This window comes from Sciurus carolinensis, unplaced genomic scaffold (assembly GCF_902686445.1).
Source record: "Sciurus carolinensis unplaced genomic scaffold, mSciCar1.2, whole genome shotgun sequence".
NCBI classification, from domain to species: Eukaryota; Metazoa; Chordata; class Mammalia; order Rodentia; family Sciuridae; genus Sciurus; species Sciurus carolinensis.
Genome location: NW_025920190.1, coordinates 380,812 through 399,567, shown reverse-complemented (window position 1 = coordinate 399,567; position 18,756 = coordinate 380,812). Strand labels below are relative to the sequence as shown.

General features: G+C 55.5%; 1 pseudogene; it reads left to right on the top strand.

Moving 5' to 3' along the window:
* The first annotated feature begins 14,211 nt into the window (after positions 1-14,211).
* On the top strand, positions 14,212-17,070 carry LOC124974904 (homeobox protein MSX-3-like; annotated as a pseudogene).
* The last annotated feature ends 1,686 nt before the right edge of the window (positions 17,071-18,756 follow it).

The following is an 18,756-nucleotide window of genomic DNA, read 5'->3' as shown; positions in this document are numbered from 1 at the left end:
TTTCATTAAGTGAGAAACCATGGGCAGGGGGAGGGCCAGGGTGATTCAGGCAGATAAGGGCCCAGGGGGCACCAATTAGCAGCCCCTTGTTTGCAGTCCTTGATAAAGGCAGGTAATCAATGGGCTCCGGATATCCTTGACATTCCATTCTTCCAGGGGCCGTCTCCAACTTCCAGAGGTAGATGGCTTTATGGCCTCCATTTCCTCGATTTGACCCAATCCCCTATGTCTACACTAACTACCTGTTCTTAATTCTGGCTTCACCAGCAGCCCACTGCAAGCTCTTACCACAAACAGTTCATATGACCTTATCTTGCCTCTCTCGCTTTGCCGGGAGTGATGGCCTTTGTCAGATCTTGACTGACAAATGAAACTTTCCCCATGTGGATCTCCTCGCCTGGTTTCTGTACTGCTCATCTGTGTCCCATGCCCCTCTCAGGGATGGTGCTCAGGAACCCATGGCCTTCCAGCAGCTGGGTGCCTGCTTCCCCCTCCTCAGTCATGGCTCCCCACACATGGTGACCAGGAATTGGGGAACTGGCCTGAGGGGCCTCTGGGGAAAGGCAGCGGGTTGGAAGAGTCCTACCCAAGTGTGCTGAGCCCTCTGGGGTCAGGCTTGTCCTTGGTGGGGACACAGGGTGTCAGCTCCTCCACCCTTGAGCTTCTACCTTAGCCTGTCTCCCACCCAGGGCCCTGGGCCTCCCCAGCATCCTGGGCTATTAGCAGGTTGCTGCTGGCTCTTCTGCCTGAACTCCAGGATTCCATACACGTCCCACAGAAAGTCCAGAGATGAGGAGAGAACTGAGGGCGATAGCTCGACAGACCACAGTGAAGGCCTACTCGGGAGCTGGCCACCCGGAATGAAGAGTGGGTGCAGACCTCAGGTGGCAGAGACAGCCGGGTTCAAGGCTAGCCAACGCTATGCCAGGCCACACGTGTGGGTCAGGGTCCTGGACACGGTATGGCAGCCCAGGCTGAAACCCTCAGTGGTGGCTGGTGCTGCTCTCCCTGACCCATCATGCCTGTGCCCAGAGGCCTCCATTCCCCAGGACCTGGGAAGAAGCAGGAGGTCAGACCCAGCACCCAGACTTTGACTCAGATGCTGGAAGCTCAGCTATTGGTCACATTCTGTCTTAGGTTGTTTTCAAACATAAGAGCCTTGGGTCACGGGTTGTCCGCCCTCCTAGTGGCCTGTCTTTAGTCAGGAGGGGAATTCCCTGGGCCCCTGCCAGGTCCTGATTGGCCCTCCCTCTCTGAGGCACCTGCCCTTCCCCAGGCCCCCTGTCTGGTGTGGCTGTGCCTCTCCTGGGTCTACCCATTGCCCCACCTTGGCCTGCCCACTGGACTTGGCTGGCTCTCAGGCAGGGCCTGCAGTGGGGCCAGTGCTGTTCTACCCCTGGGGGACACTCCCAGGCAGGCAAGCTGGCACTGCCTGCTGTTCCCAGGGCCCATGCCCTGGGAGTCGCCCCCTTAGCACCCTGGTGTCTGCCACCTGCACCTCTCTCCTCTCCCTCCTCGCCTGGGCCTTTAGGGTGGTTTTCTTGTTGTCTTGTCCTATTTTGCTTTGCCATGCTGGGGGCTGAACTCGGGGGCACTCTGCCACTGAGCTACATCCCCAGCTCCTTTTTACTTTTTGAGACAGGATCTTGCTAAGATGCCCAGAATGGACTTGAACTTGGAATACTCCTGTCTCAGTTCCCTGGTTGTGGGGGTCATCACCACACCAGGCTTGGAGTAGTTTTCTAATAGTTCACAAAGTGCTTGGTACTTGTCCCCACCCTGGAGTGCAGCTGGGCTTGGTGCCTTGTAGAAGGTTGGAACGCGGCAGTGTGGCCAGCCCTCTCCCCTCTCTCCATCACTGCTCTGGGGGAAGCCAGGGCAGGAGTGACTGCCCCTCACTTGCCGTGTCCCTGGAGTGCTCAAGGCACTTACATGGTGGCTGCTGCAGAGAGTGGACTGGCCTCGCGAAGCCCCTTGCCTTTGACTGGCTGCATGTGCTGGGGGCTGTGGTGGGGCCGGAAGGGCAAGCTGACCCTTCAGTTTTCCCCCTTCTAGAAACAAAAGCGGAGGTTCTGAGGATGCCACCCTTCCCACAGCCTCACTGCCGAGGCAAGACCTTGGTGTGGTCATCGGTTTGTCCTGACCAGCCCAACAGGAGGTGGCACAGCTGCTGTGCCTGTGCACAGGACTCTCCCAGGAGGTGGAGAAGAGGCTGCACTCATGGGTGCCCTGAGTCCATGCCCGTGCGCACTGCATGTTGCCCTGTGCCAAGGGGCCCCGGGTCGGCAGGAGGCCGGGGCCAGGCTCCATCTGTGGCGGCTACTATGTGTGGCCTCCTGGGCCTGCAGGGCTGGCCCAGTGGGATCAAGCTGGATTACATACCCAGAAGTCCTCCGGCAGTGAATGAGAGGCAGAGGGACCTCTCTGCCCTGGTGGACCACCCCTGCCGCAGGACAGGTGGGGAGGGGAAGAGGGCACCACAGCCCATACTGGGACCAGAGTGGGATGGAGCACCTCCCCTAGGCCCGGGCAGGCTGGTGGGCAGGCGCTCTGTGCAGTGCTCCCAGGAAGCAAGGTTCTGACATGAGCTGCGTGGCTAGGGAAGAAAGCTGCTCTCAAGATGGTAGAAGGAAACAGGGAGCCCTCCACAGGCATGGAAGCAACCAGCATGCCAGCAGGGAGGGTCCAGCTCTAAGAGCAGCCTCTGCACTCAGCGGGGGGCCTTTCCTCCCTGTGGCTCTCTCCCTCGGCAGGTGCGCTGCTCATAGCACCTGCCTGCAAGGTCCACGGCGCCCGCCAGTGGATGCCCAGCCCCAGGGGCCACTCACAGGCCAGTGCTCTGCAGGCTGGGCCCCTCAACACCACACTGTCCTTGAAAACCCTGCCTGGGTCTGAAAGCCCCTCCTCACTCTGATTCTCTAGCCTTGGGAGACCACAGGAAGGAGGTTCTAGAATCAGCATCTCTGCTCTGAATCCAGGCCAGTAGAAAACGACCACATGGGCCCTCTGGGCTCAACATAAAAACACCCACTCACCACTTTTGGTGGCTCTGCTGTGCAGTCCCTGCATTAGGGGACTGCTGAGCACAGCCGACCCACCCACCCCAGGGATATAAGTGTCAGCAGGAATTCCAGAAACGGATGCCCTATGCACACAAGAAGAGGTCACCCTCTCTGTTTCACAGCCGAGGCTGCTTTTCCCCAACATGTCCTTCACTGCTGTGGTCACAGCGGTCCTGAGAGCTTCATGATCATCATAAGACTGGAGAGAAATGGACACAGGAGTGTGAGGCGCTTTCTGCTGGACTTAGAAATCCGAAGAGTGCTCACTGCCCTGAGACCTGAGAAGTGGTCTAGAGACTCCTTCAATCTGAATAAAACCATGGTCCCCACACCTGCAAGGTCTACCAGGCAGCAATGTGGCTGCCCAAGAAGCCCTGGAGGTGAGTGACCAGCATCCTCCATGGAGCCTCTGCTGGTGAGCACCCTCCCGGCCTCGTCAGGGTGGAACACACAGGCCACACGGAGTAAAGGGGGCTCTGGAGACGGTGGCACCGGACGGTCTGTGTATTGTTTCAGTTTAAAGTGTGAGTTCCTAGGTCCCCTCTGACCTGGGGGCTGCTTGGGGTCTTTCTGGGAGGAGGCCCTGCCTGGCCTCTGCCCCTGCAAGGATGTGCTTGGCCCTGTGGACAAAGGAGATTGATTCTGGGGTCTCCCAGCAGCTAAATGACACCACTGCCCTCAAAGCGATTTCACAGCCAGGGGAACCGATTGTATCTTCCAGCTCATTAAGCTGCACGTAAGTGCTGCCTCAGCCCTCGGCACCAGTTCCAGCGCCAGGCAATGGCGCAGATTCCACAGGTCCCTCCCCGCCTGGAGACAGGCATCCCATTGTCCCCTGCATGTCCACCTGTCTATCCAGGCCTTTGAACACTCTGTCGGCCTGCCTGGGAGAGTCCTGCCTGCGACCAGGACACACACGATGCACCGCTGCCACGGGCAGTGACTGAAGGACCTGGCCAGCACTGGAGGGGTGCCTACCCTCCCTTCGGTCCTGAGGGACCGAAGCTGGGACACAGACCTCTCCAGTGACATTGTGCACAACACCCAGGGTGCAGGGCCATGGCACCCAGAGCCAGGATGCACCCTGGCCAGCTGAGGTGGGGCCACAGGACTTCAGGCATGGTGGCCTGTGGGAGGACCAAGCACCTCTGTCCTAAATTCCCAAGAGGTGGGGGCCAGGCCCAAGAGGAGGGTCTGTTTCCCCCTTGAATGTGGTTGGGAAACATTACCCTTCCTAGGTCTTGGTGGGTTCCTGAGAGCCCCCAGGCAGTGAGGTGCAGAGGCTCAACACAGAGGGCTGGCAGGAAGGCTGCCAGGGTGGACAAAGCCACCTCACCCTCGTCCCTCAGTCCCCACCAGACCTGGGACCACCTCTCATCCACAGAGTAGGGGGAGCCAGCTTCCCAGGCCAGGGAGGTGCCCTGCACAGCAGGAGCAGCCAGGCTGGACTTCTGCATCCCAGGTCTGCTCCATCCCCTCCGATGCCTGGCTGGCCCCCAAGCTCCAGGCCATCACCTCCTCTACCCTCCACCCACGCAGTCCACCGTCCCTCCACTCAGATGCCATAGGCATTTCCATGGACTTTCCAGACAGGCTCTAGGTGATGTGGGAGGGAGATGGGCGTGGGAGCCACCTTGCAACACCTCTGGCCTGCACGCTGGGGAACACCGTCTCTGCACAGGGGAGGGCCTGGGCCTCCTCTGTGACTTCCCGCACTGTGGTCCCCAGAGCCACCTCTGACTTCCATGGTCCCCGGGGCCAACTCTGGCCTTTGTCCCAAATGTGTCTCTATCCAGCTTCCCCTTTCCTCCTCTCAAGCCAAGACCTACCCCCACCCAACAGGATGAACCTTCGACTGGGCAGGGGTAATGAGTGAGTCCCACCCTGCCAGCCTCTCTGTGGCTTTGAGGACAAGTGGCACAGTCCTTTGGGCTGCAGAGGAGACAGCAGGACCAGGCCAGTGTGAGGAGTTCACTCCACTCACACCTACCTGCTTAGAGAACAGTGCCTGGTGAGCCCCAGCCCTTGGGCACTCAGAGTATGCACAGAGGACCGGGTCTCAGGTGGGGGCTGATCAGCCCAGCAAGCACTGCTGCAGACCGGCCTGGGAATCCTAAAGGAAGGCTCGAAAGGATAAGACTGCTTCCAATAGCACAGCTGTCCCAGAGCAAGTGATGGGAGGGCAAAAGTGCCCAGCACCCAGCAAAGCAGAATACAAAAGTATAAAGTTCAGATGGAAAGTACATGCACATAGAAAAGCAGGAAAATAGATGCCCGATGAAAAGAAAAGCCATCAAAACCACCCAAGAACTGGTGCCAAAGGCAGAACTGGCAGACAAACCTGTTAGAACATTATTATATCAGTATCCCACCAGGTGCCTGTCATCCCACCCCCTTAGGAGGCGGAGGCAGGAGGATTACAAGCTTCAGGCCAGCCTTGGAAATGTAGCAAATCCTGTCTCAAAGTAAAAAATGAAAAGAGCTGGGGTGTAGCTCAGTGGTAGTGTGTGCCTGGTTCAATACCCAGTATCACAAAAAGGTGTATTGGGAAAGATAAGCACAGACATGGGAGATATAAAAAGAGAACCAAACAGAACTTCTGCAGGCGAAAACTATAATATCTGAAATTTGAAAACACACTAATGTTAATGGTTAAATAGATATTACAGAAGAAAAAAATCAGTGAACTCAAAGATAGCATAGAAACTGTTCAAAATAAAACACAAGGAAATATTTTTTTTAAATGAAGCATACAGTGAGCCATGGAACACCTTTGGCAGACCTAAGATATATGTAACTGGAATCCCTAAAGCAGGAAGAAATCAGAAAAGAAAATTTCAAGTAATGGTTGATAATTTTCTAAATTCGATAAAAACTATGAACCTATAGAGCCAAGAAACTCAACAAAACTCAAACATAAGACATGTGACTAAAATAAGCCCAGGACCCCATGATCAAACTGCTCAACACCAAGGACCAAGATAATGTCTTGGAAGTAGTCAGAGACAAAAGACATTCTATGTGCACAGAGACAAAGACGAGGAGAACAGCTGACTTCCACTGGACAAGGAAGGTAAGGAGACCATGGAGCATGTGCTGGGGTGGGAGGTCTGTCAACTGAACTCTACAACCAAAAAAAATGTCTTTTAATATTGAATGAAAAATAAACACTTTTTCAGACATACAAAACTGAAAATTAACTATCAGCAGACTCACCCTACAAGAAATGTTAAAGTCCACCAGGTGAGGTGGTGCATACCTGTAAACCCAGCAACTCAGGAGGCTGAGGCAGGAGGTTTGCAAGTTCTAGGCCAGGGTGGGCAACTGAGTGATACTGCTTCAAAAGGAAATATTAAAAGGGCTGGGGTGTAGCCTGAGGGTAGAGTGCTTGTCTAGCATGTGCAAGGTCCTGGGTTCAGTCACTGGCACCACACATGAGAGAGTGAGAGAGAGAGAAAGTCCTCGGAAGGAAAGTGACACCAGGTGGAAAGATGAACCTGCATGAAACTCCAGGTGTACTAGAAACTTTTGTTCATCGTGGATGAACAAAAGAGATGCTTTCTTACTGTTCAACTCTCCTTATAAGATAATAAGCATCTACACCTAGTGTGGTGGTACACACCTGCAGTCCCAGCTACTCAGGAGGCTGAAACAGGAGGATCACCTGAGCCCAGGAGTTTAAGGCTAGCAAGGGCAACAAAGAGAGCCCCATCTACAAAAAAAAAAAAAAAAAAAAAGTATCCCTGTAATGTGTGGCCTCTGGCATATAGGATACAGGAATAGAAGGTATAACTACCATGGTACGGGGTCCAGGGATGGAAGTTCCACACACAGACACACACACACACACACACACACACACACACACACAGAGCAGTGTAGCATCTCTGCAGGTAGGCTGCAATAAATTGAAGACATAAACTCTATAGCAACCATTAAAACAAGAATTACAGCTAAAGAGCCAACAAAAGAGACATATTAGAATAAGAAAAAAATCCAATCGATCCAAAAGCAAGAAAAAGAGAAAAAAATCGAACAGATGGTAACTTATAAAATAGTGAGATGATAGACATACACCTACCCATATCATTGAGCACACCAAATGTAAATGGTTTAAATACTCAACTAAGAGGCAGAGGCCCTCACACTTCATGAAGACTGCTGCGCAACAAGAAACACTCTTCAAATATAAAGGTGCAAGTATGTTGAAAGTAAAGGAATGGAAAAGATACGCCATGCTGACCCCAGCTGAAAGCAAGCTGGAGTCCACACACCAATGTCACACAAAGCGCTGGGTGCAGTGATGCACACTCGTAATCTCAGCTACTCGGGAGGCTGAGGCAGGGCTGCCAGTCTGAGACCAGCCTCAGGAACTTAGCAAGACCCTTTCTCAAAAATAAAAGGGCTGGGGATGTAGCTCCATGGGTTCAATCCCCAGCACTGCAAAAATAATAATGGCACTGTTAGACAAAGTTGACTTTAGACCAAAAACATTTAAAAAATAAACAGAACACTCATGCTGATGAAGGCATCTGTAGATCAACAGAACAAAAGTATCTTAAACAGATATGAACCTAATAAGACGGCTGTCAGATGCACAAAGTAACTGATAATTATCAGAAAGAGGAACGGATGAACCCACAATGCCTGTCATAGACCTCAGGAACCCTCTCTTAACAACTGGTGGAATAAACAGGCAGGAAATACCAAGGACATGGCAGATGGGTACCTTATCTACCACCTCCACCCAACAGACAATCCCTGACCAGCTGAGGAGCAATGGATGGACCATGGCTTTCCAAAAGCATGCAGGGCATGCACCAAGACACGCCATGTTCCGGGCCATAAAATAAGTCTTAACAATCATGAAATGCTGAAAATGTGTCTTCCAGCCACAATGGAAATAACCTGAAAATCTACTGAAACATCCCTGGAAGATCCCCAAATGGTTGGAAACTAAGTAGCAAGTTTTGAGAAACTGCAGGGTCAAAGAAGAAATCAAGAGGGAAATTAGCATTTTGAACTGAATGAAAATTGAAACATCAAAATTTGTTGGATGCCACTTACATTAGTGAACTTTTCATTGCTGTGACAAAATATCTGAGAAAAACAACTTTAGGGAGGAAAGATTTATTGGGCTCATGGTTTCAGAGGTTTCAGTCCTTGGCAGGCTGGCTCCATTGCTCTGGGCCTGAGGTGAAGCAAAGCACCATGGTGGGGAGGGATGGTGGAGTTTAGAAGTGGGGCAGACACAGGAAGTGGTCCCCGAGGGCACACCTCCAAGGACCCATTTCCTTCCACTAGGTCTACCCTCCACAGCTTCTGCCACCTCCCAATGGTCCATCCATGATGAATCCATTGTGGACTGACCACTGAGGAGGCCAGAGTCCTCATGATCCAGTCCCTTCCCCAAGTCCCCTCTCTGGACACTGCTGCATTAGGAACCAAGCCTTCCACAGAGACATCTCAGATCCAAATGTAACACCACTGAGGCAGCACCTAGGGTAAATCCATAGTACCACAAGTTGCATTTTTTAAAAAGAAAGGTTTAAAATTCAATGGTTCATTTTCTATATTAAAAAACCAATAAGCCAGGCACAGGGGTGCACACCTGTAATCCCAGCAGTTCGGAGGCTGAGTCAGGAGGATCACAAATTCAAAGTCTCAGCCACTTAGCTGGGCCCTAAAGCAACTTAGCAAGACCCTGTCTCAAAATAAAATATAAAAAAGGGCTGGGGATGTGGCTCAGTGTTTAAGTGTCCCTGGGTTCAATCCCTGGTACCAAACAAAAACAAACTAATAAAAGAAGACCAAAGGAATCCAGCTAAGGAGAAGATAGGAGCAGGAAGACTGCCCTGGGTATCTGTGAGACAGAAACCGGCAGCCAGGGGACAGTGGGGACTGCATGGTCACAGGGAACCAATTGAAGAACTAGAGAGTTGGGTGGTCCATCTTCAGAACCCAGTGTTCAGCCTTCAGTGGGATTAAGAGTCAATCTAGCTGTTCTAACTACAGCCCACCCCTTTTTAAAGCCCGCCCAATTTTAAAATTAGCCAATCGCATAGATGGTCACCCGCTCCTCCTATCGCAAGGGGCAGCGCTGTGTTAGGGACAGGGATAAAGGCGGCAGAGGCCCGCCCAGCTGCGGTTGCTGGCCAGGTGCAGGACACACCCTTCTGCAGAAGGTAAGCGTGACTCCTCGGGACCCCGGTGTCGCTAACACCAGCAGCACTGGGAACCTGGGCTGCACAGGCTGTGTGCTCGGCTCCCGAGGGCCCTCTCCAGGGCCCGGGCAGTCTGGTTGTCCTCGGCAGTGACCCTGACACCTCTGTGCTGTTGTCTCTATCCAACTCTGCATGTTCCCCCCAACCATCTCCAAAGAAAAGTTGTTAATCCTCAAAATACACAAATACCATTCAGTAATCCCCAAACAATGACCCATAAATATCTGCAGAACTCAGGCTCCCAGTGGCTCCAGGCCCTCCTCTGTGACCACACAGTGAGGTGGCTTAGCTTACTGCTGCTGCTGTCCAGCCCACCCAGCCTGGGCACAAGGCTCAGAGCCAGTGCCTGACAGGAACTCCTGCCCAGGGTGCTTCTGAGCTTTGGGGGACTGAGCACAAGCAGGGTCACAGCTAACTTCCAGCTCCAAGGCAGGTGGGGCCAGATGGCCCCACAGATACAGGAGTGACTGAGAGAGAACACGGGTCTGCACCCAGCCCTCTTTCTGACCCTGGCAGGGTGGGGCTCAGGATGCCAGGAAAGGGAGGAAAGCCCAGACCTTCGCCCTCCAGAGATGAGACAGTCTCTAGGTTTCTGGGGGCGGGGGGCGGGGCTGTGCTGGGCTGGTGTGGTTGGTGGCTGCTGTACGGGGGTCGGGTGCAGAGCTTGTCCTTGACACTCTTGGCCTCTTAGCCCATCCATCCCTCTGAGAGGCCTGCCTTCCTGCCCTGAAAGGAAGCCTTGTCCTTTCTCAGGGGATCAATTCCCCAGCCAACCCCCGTCTCTTGAGTTTTGGGCCTGGGGATGCACAGCAGTGGACAATACCAGACCCACCAGGCAAAGGCCCAGACGTCCAGTCCAAACCACCCACCACCTGCCTCCCATCACTGTGCTGGCCAGTGAGCACTCTAGACTGGGTTTAGCAGAGCAGAGGGGGGCACTGTATCCTGCCTGAGGGTCAGTGGGGTTGGTGACAGGCAGACAGAGGCTGGAGGGCCATCCTCTCAGCAAAGGTCCTTCCTGCTATGTGGTCCTGCCTCCTGCTGCCTGGGACCCCAAAAGCCCAGTGAGAATTCAAGAGAAGGGCTGGGCCCAGCAATAGCCCCAGGCCCACCTCCCAGCCCTCAGCCAAGTAGGGAGGAAAGAGCGAGGACTTTAGAACCCGACAGGCCCATCCTGAGCTGTGTCCTGTCCTGTGCTGGCTTCCTGTTGCACCTGCAGCAAGTGAGTACAGACATTTAAGACAGCACAGAGGTGTCCTCAGCAGCACACCATCCATGAGAATTTAACTCACAGTTTCCCCTCCAAAGGGGGAAGCAGAGGTTGGCGAGGGCCACCCTGAACTGTGCCACACCCACCGGGGACGACAGACCTTGGGAGTGAATGATCACACCTCAGACCAGGAGCAGGGAGATGGGATCAGGCCTGCCCTTTTGTAACCCGCTCACGGAGAACTGCCTTTGAGAGCACAGACCCAAGAGCCTCCACCAGGCCCCGCCTCCCAACAGCAGCACTTTACCCACCAAGCCTCCAACACAATGGACCACAGGGACACCCAAACCATCCCCAAACCATAGCATGTCTCATCTCAAGGTCAGCGGATTGACACCTCAACTCGTCTGCCGCAGAACACAGTCCTGGGTCCTGAAGACCGATGGGGGCACCTTGAAGGGTCTGAATGCACTGCAGGAAGTTGCTCTGGAAAAGGGGCAGTCAATAAAAATGGTTTCCTCCTTTATTCTCCTCCTTCATGCAGTTTGCCAAAGTTATCAGCCTGAGTGTGCCGACAGACAAGACCAGGTGAGCAGGAGAAGAGGGCAGGCCATTAGAAGGTGCAGGACCAGGCTCCCAGCCATGTGCACCCTCCGAGCCTGCCTCATGGCCCACCCCTGTGCCTTACTTTCCCACCTGCTCCGCATCACCCTTGTTGGCTGCCAGAGCACACCCAAACTGGCCTCCCTCTGGCCGGGGTCCTGGGTAAAATGCCACTTTGTGTGTGGAAGGATTCTCCAACAAGCTGTGGAGGAAAACGCCAAAGCTGCAATAGAAATGCTCCTGAGGAGGGAGCAGCGCTGTCCTCCTAGGACCGGGCATGCCTGGGCTGTGGGACACAATGACAGTGAAGGCGAGGACGCGGCAGAGATGCGGGGCTTCCAGCTTAACTTTTCCTGGGGCTCCCTGAGGATCCGTGTCTGGGAAGGGAGGCTTTGGAAGAGGTGGAGTGGGTGACTCTGCTCTGGTATGCAGTGCAGGGTGGAGTGGGTGACTCTGCTCTGGTATGCAGTGCAGGGTGGAGTGGGTGACTCTGCTCTGGTATGCAGTGCAGGGTGGAGTGGGTGACTCTGCTCTGGTATGCAGTGCAGGGTGGAGTGGGTGACTCTGCTCTGGTATGCAGTGGGGAGTTAGCTGCCTGCACAAGGTCCACACACTGGCAGCTAGACAGCAGGAAGTCTGCATGGCTAGCTGAACCCAGTCATCCGAAAGAGCCATGCCACCTTCAACAGTGGGGTGTGGCCTCCTCACCTGGGACCCTCTGGCACCACAGCTGCGCACCATCCAGTCGTCCTCCCGGTCTGGGCTGAGAGGAGGGACAGCCTCTTTAGTCCTGCCAAGCTCCAGACGTGACAGCAAACCCTACAACAAAATCCAACCTCAGAATCCTCTCCCTCCTCCATGGAGAAACCCCCCTGACTCCAGTCTGAATTTACCTGTCCTCTAAGCAGTCAGCACTCCCAAACAGGGAGGAAATGGTGCCATTCAGACTGGGGACGGCCTCAGGCTCTGCCTCCATTCTGAGGCACAGCTGGGAGGGGCCCTTTGCTGCCAGGGGCTGTGCCACTTTTCTGTCTGTCCGAACACAGGCCTGCGGGTGCACTGCAGGGAGGCCGGCTGCCCATGGGCACTTCTGTTCCTTCCAGTGGCCAGAGACAGTATGGAGGCTCCTGCACACAGGGGACTTGAGAATCTGTATCCAAAGCTGCCATGTTAAAAAAGGGGTCCCAGGCTGGGGAGAGAGCTCAGTGGGTAGAGTGCTTGCCTCACAAGCACAAGGCCCTGGGTTCAATCCCCAGCACCGCAAAACAAAACAAAACAAAACAAAAAAAAGGGGTCCCTTCACATCCCATTACTGCCCCCCGACTCGGCCCACTGCCAGCCAGGCTGAAGTAGGGCTGAAACACTGGAGGAAAGGCCTGGGTGTGCTGTGTTGGGGACTAGGCCTCATGCCCACTGGGGCACTCTCCCCTCCCTCCTCTGTCCCCTACCTGGAGCCCGCAGAGCCAGGCAGGGGCCAGTCTTCCTGCAAGGGCAGGGCTACCAAGAAGGATGCCGGCACGGGCACCCACTGGGAGGTGAGGGCAGGGTGAGGAACCCAAGAGGCCTCCCGCGAGTGGCAGGAAAGGCTCTGTTGGGTCCACATGTGCCTGACCTTGGACCCCAGGCGGTCACACCAGTCTGACCACACACAGGCTCCTGCTTTCTCCACCCAGAGGCCACCTTTGTGGCATCCTCTGGCAGGGGCAGGCCTAGACCAGCTGGCTCTATCCTTATTAAAATTCGGGGTCAAACATTCCTGTCAGTGGCCTAGTGAAAAACGACCAGAGAGAGGCCTTGAGAGAAAGTCCGTCAGCGATGCCCATCATCCCAGTCAATTCAAACCACCTCTATCAGTGGAGAGTCTGGAGCAGGAAGGACTGCTCCTTCCCAGGCCAGGCAGACACAGGCAGCTGGGAGCCCTGGGGTGTGTCCAGGGCCTTCCACACATACATGAAGAAAACCCGAACTTCTCTGGGTGAGCTGGACAATTAAACTGCCCCAGAGTGGTCATTAAGGCAACCTTGGTTTTTCAAAAATAATTAAGTTAGGTAGTTGTTTCTATGTTCTAGGATATTAATCAGACATAAGTTCACTATCCCAAATCAACTCAAGAAATATTCTGCTACTCAGTCCGGCTTCCAAGCAACTCGCTCTGCAGTACTCAAGTTTTTTAATCCAGAAGATGGGTCCAGTTTTCAAAAAGGAATCCGCATGACAGCAGGTCTCTATCGGGTCAAGGCTCCTCTCTTTTTGAGCCAGATCCGGTCCCCGCCAGGTTTCTCGCCGGGACCTCAAGGAGCGACCCCGGCCATTCCCAGCCGCCAGAGGCCCTCTCTGGGAGAGAATCTGCAAAGGCAGAGTGGTACAGGCAGACAGCGAGCAAGCAAAGCGAGCAAAAGCCTTGTGTGAGCCGGGTGTCTGAGGCCAGTGCAGGGTCGACCCTGCCACGCCCCGGTGGTCTGTGCCCCATAGCCCTGCGACGCGCCCCGCTGGCTCTGGGACGCACGGCCACTGCCCCGGAGGACGCTTGGCGGATTCAAGAAGAGCCACCCAGGGCCTCAGACACCATGGCCCGTCTCCAAAGAAACAAGCGGAGAATCACCGGGCGTGGTGTCATCCCATGCGACCCCCAGGATGCACGGAGAGAGCCACGGTCCAGCAAGCACACCACGATAGTTCTGCACCCGAGAGCTGGGATGTACGGGAAAGAGCAACCCCGGAGCCACCCAGGAACTACACTGCCAGAGGCGCCGGCGCCAGTCTACAGCGCGCCGAATCCTCGCAAGGACAAGGGCGGTTGCCAGAACGAAGATCCACCACGCCGCCGGGCCCGTCGCCGGCTCTTCAGTTCAGGGAGACTGGGTGCAGCGCAGTGCGTTCCGCGAGCGCCTCCGCAGCCTTCCGGGCAGGAGGAGCGCCCGCGAGCTCCGGCAGAGAACGTGGAGCCCGCGGAGCACGGCGGCAGCGCAGCCCAGCAGGCCTGGGCTGGGGCTCAGGTCTCCGGCCTCCGGCGGCGGCCCCGCCCCTCGCTGCTTTTCCCGCCTCCTCGCTAGCAAAGCCAACCGGCGCTGAGGCTCGCACATCAGCCGCCGCGGCGATTGGACAGCGGCTCATGAAAGCGCCACCACCTTTTTATAGGGTGCAGAGGGCGGGGGGCGCCGCGGAGCCCCCGGCAGTGGTGCCGCGCACTGCCCCTGCGTCCCGCGCGCACTGTGCGACAGTCCCCGCAGCCCCCGCCCCACGCATGGCTCCCCCGTCGCTCCGGATGAAACCCGCTGGGCTCAGGGCAAGCAGTGGGGGCGGCGCGGGCCCAGGTCCTCTGCCCTCCAGCGTCGAGTCGCTGCTGGAGGCAGAGCGCGGGCCAGACTCAGAGCCCACAGAACCAGGGGAGGAGAGGCCTCTGCGCGTCGCTGAGCCCCGGGCCTGTTTCCCGCCTGCTGCTCTTGCGTGCCCCCCACGTAAGTGCCCAACCTCGCGGTCCCGAGTCCTGACCGGCGCCCGCCCAGCCTGGGGCTGAAGACCAGGGCGGGAAAGGCTCTGTCGCTCATAACTTAGAAAGTAATAGCCACAAACGCGCCTAGCCTGAACGCAAAGAAAGAAAATCGCCCACCCGAAGCCTACAGCGCGTACAGGGCCTGCAGCTACTCCCGCATCCCACGCCAGGAAGGCTTCGAACTTGCCCACGACCTCAAGACTTCTCTGCTCCAGGACTCTCCTATCGAAGCACTCCCTGTCCGCTGCGTGCGTCCTGAGATGGCTAAAGTTGGCTTGGAGTCTTGGACTCTGCTCTCACCCCACTCAGTTCCTGCCATGGTCTCCGGCCCGAGCCTCGCGCTTTTTCCAAGTGGGCAGAGCCCTAGTCCTCCCTGGGATGAGGTGCTGTGGGTTTGGGGAGCAAAGTCCGAGTCCACAGGGAATCGCCTCTGCCCCGCCGCTTCTCGGCCCTTGCTTTGCTTGCCCCAGCAGCCTTTGGGGGTCTCGTTGCTACGTTGCTTTAAGGGGCCCGGGTCATGGATGGGAACTTGCGTCCACAACCGGCCTTTTGCAGGGGTCTGGCAGCGTCAGGACAGGGGCGTAGCGCCAGCGTTTGAGCGTCTTCTTTATACTTCTCTTTCCTTTAAGGGGCCCCCAGCCCTGCGCCCTGCACCCTCCGAAAACACAAGAACAACCGCAAGCCGCGGACTCCCTTCACCACCTCGCAGCTGCTGGCGCTGGAGCGCAAGTTCCACCAGAAACAGTACTTGTCCATCTCCGCGCGCGCGGAGTTCTCCAGCAGTCTAGCCTCACAGACACGTAGGTGAAGATCTGGTTTCAGAACTAGCCGTAGGGCTAAGGCCAAGCGGCTGCAGGAGGCCGAGATGGAGACTCTGAAGCTGGCGGTCAAGCCGCCGCGGTCCTCATTCGCCCTGCGCTTCCCTCTGGGCGCCCCGTTGCACGGCTCGGGCGCGTTCGGTGGCGCAGCGGGAACCCTGCCGCTGGTGCCAGGGCTCCAACCGCGGCCTATAGCGTGTACTACCTGTCTTAGGCGTGGGCGTGGGCAACCGACCCGGAGCTGCGCGGCGGGAGGGATGGACTTGACCTGCAGGACTGAAGTGGCCGGCACGGCACCGCCTGTGCCACAGCCTGCGGAAGACTAGCGTGCACCGAGGACCCTGCTCCTAGTACCCTGGCCTTTTCGGTGTCGCCTTTTGTGTGTGTGCGTGGTTAGTTTTTAGGTTTTGTTGCTAATATGATGTTATATTTGATGCCTGAAGCCTATTTGTGGAATTCTTACAAATATTTCAAAAGTTTCTAAGAATCATGTTAGTACTAAACTGTTTGCTGAAAGGTAATGGACTTTATTCTGTGCCCTCAAAATGGACCAAAATAGATCTTACTACTTCGAATAAATCAACTGACAAAGTACTCTGAGGGTTTGCTCTGTGGACCCATCTCTGGCTCTGAAGCCCACTCTCCTCCAGGTGGCCATGACCACTTGCAAAATTATTCTGGGACGCGGCAAGGAAGTAGTTCTCAAATTAAAATAATTTGATGCCATGACTACTGGAAAGAAATTTACGAATTACTGTCACTCTAATTAGATTCGTCACATCGTTACGGATGGAAACTTTTGTACTTCTTTCAGGCAATTTGTAGCTGGTTCGGGGAGCTTGAAGCGGATCGCCGCCGCGATGGGAGCATGGGCGCGTCCCTGGCGCCAAGGACCGCAATGCAGGCTTTGGGGACCAGCCTCACTGACTAGCGCTGAGCTGCTAGGCTGGGGCAGCGGGCCATCCGGGCCGAGCGGCGCCCCCTGCCGGCGGCAAAGAGAAGGAACGGCCCAGTGGGCCGTTCGGGGACGGAGTGGGGTGTGGGAGCCTATCCAAAAGGCCTTGCTCTAGTGCCCCAGGCCAGGCCAGGCCCCAGGCCAGGCCAGGCCCCGCTGGGCACCCTTCGTTTGCAAGGCGTTGAACTCGTAGATGAGCCGGGCACCGATGTCTTCACCTGATGAGTCATCTGACCTGTTCTGAGGGGCTACCCCAGGAGGTCCCCCAGGCTTGCCACAAAGCACGCAGACTCTCTGGGGTGACAAGTGGCAGAAGAAAACCCGCAACTGGCTTCCGGGTCAGCCACAGCCACAACCTGGAGGCTTAAGTCCGAGTGTGTTGTGAGCTGGCCCACAGGTTCCCTGGAGTCACAGAGGGTAGTGGGAAACCCCTCCTCCCCTCCCGGCTCCTGCCTTCTAGCTGGAGACTGAACTGGATGGTGAAGGGTGCTGGCTGTGGGCGAGGACCCTGAGAATTCCCCGCTCTCCACAGGACCTCATGCTGATGGCACCCAGCTGGGTCCTCCAGATCAGGTGGATGGGATTACAGGAGGGGAAAGGCCCACTCTGTTCATCAAGACGCAGCACAGAAGAAAACACCACTGTCCCGTGGGCTTCATGGATGCTTCTACTCTGATTGAAACACCTGGGAGTTTTAAATAAAATATTGCATGAAATTGCCTGTGGTGTCCATTAGACACTCTTCCTGTGTCTGAGAAAATGGGAGCTCAGGGTGGGTTTAAGGAGGAATGATCCCAGTTCTTGGAGAGCAGGCGGGGAAGGGAGGGTGCCTGAACTGCTCAGGGCCTGAGCTATGTAAAGTCAAGCCCCAATTCTCAAGTGGCAGACCCTCCCTCAGCCTGTAAATACAGCAGAGCAAAGGAACTGGGGTGGGGATGGGGCTTCAGGAGCCAGGGTCTCCCACAGGCCGCACCAGGCTGCTGCTTCCTCCTGTATTCAATTCCTTTTTAAAATCCTAGGTCCTTGAGTGGCATAGGCCAGTCAGGACCAAGTTTTATGATTCCGTTTTGGTGATTTCTGAGTAATCCTGAAACCAACACAGGAGGAAAACCAGCTTCCAGGACTCACTCCAGCACAGCATGGGTCTACACAGCAGCCTGGCCACCCGTGTGCATCTGCGCACTGGCTTAGGGCATGTAAACCACCTTATGTTCCCTGGAGGTACCAGGCAGCCTGGAGCTGACGCAGGCCTGCTGAGCTGAGAGCATGGTGAGCGAGCTCATTCAGCTCTCTGTGACCACTTCTGACCCAGAATGCCTGCCCAGGGAGGCTCTCCCCAAGTCCTCGTGGAGCCCAGGCCTCTCCAGGGTGACTGAAGCTTTGGGGCTGGAGGGCAAGACTTGTGTACGTCCTTGTTGCTGCCCGGCCGGCCCTGTTTGCTTGTGCAGATTGAGGTGAGCTTACCAAGACTGAGACTCTGCTGCAGGGAGGACGTGGTCAGCAGCCTTCCCACAGGACTGGAGTCCCTGCAAACCCTAGGCTGGTATGGAGCTGTACACACCTGCTGGCTATCCGCTGAACTCAACTAGTGTGTTTTCAAGTCAGGGGTCTGTGAGGGCTGGAGGTGGCCTAGAACCAGTGGCAGGAGCCACCATGATGTTCCTACAGGTCGGCTGTGGGCCTTGACCCACCCCTTCTCTATGGACAGATGTCCTAAACCCCAGAGTCCTGGCCGCCAGCCTGCACTCTCCTGGTTGTCTCTGTGGGCCCAGTGTCCCCCGCCCCCAGCTCAGTGCGTGCCCACAGAAGGCATTCCCGAGTTCATCTTGGTGATGCTACCCAGATGAACTGAAGTGCTGGCACTTGTATTCCACTTTTTAAAACTGTTGCCTAGATTTGCAGTCTTGCTATTTCTGATGGTCCATATTCATTGATTGGACCACAGAGGGGAACAAAAATCATCTAGCAAATTAAACAGACAAGGCCAGCACTGGTGATGGACTGTTTGGCCCTGAACTACATCAGTAGCTTTGTTGCTTCCAACTTAGCTTTTTCATGTGTTGTGGGTCTGCTCTGACCATCTGCTTCTTCTCAGCTGCTTGTGGTCGACTATCCAGGAACTTGCCCCTTTTGTCTGTTCTGGCTGTACATAGCTTTCCTGGGATCCTTGTGTTAGGTAGGGTGACGCCCCTTTGCATTCTGATTGCCCACAGAGGGTTCTGACAGCTCCTGAGCCTTTGAACTGTCGCCCTGGGGGCCTCCATTGTTTCTGAGAGTAGCCAGCTCAGTCCTGTAGCACCAAGTCTTTTGCTACTTTCAAGTTTTATTCCTTGTCTTTGACTTTCAGCATTTTAATTATGACTTGTCTATGGTTCTTTTTGCATTCAGTAT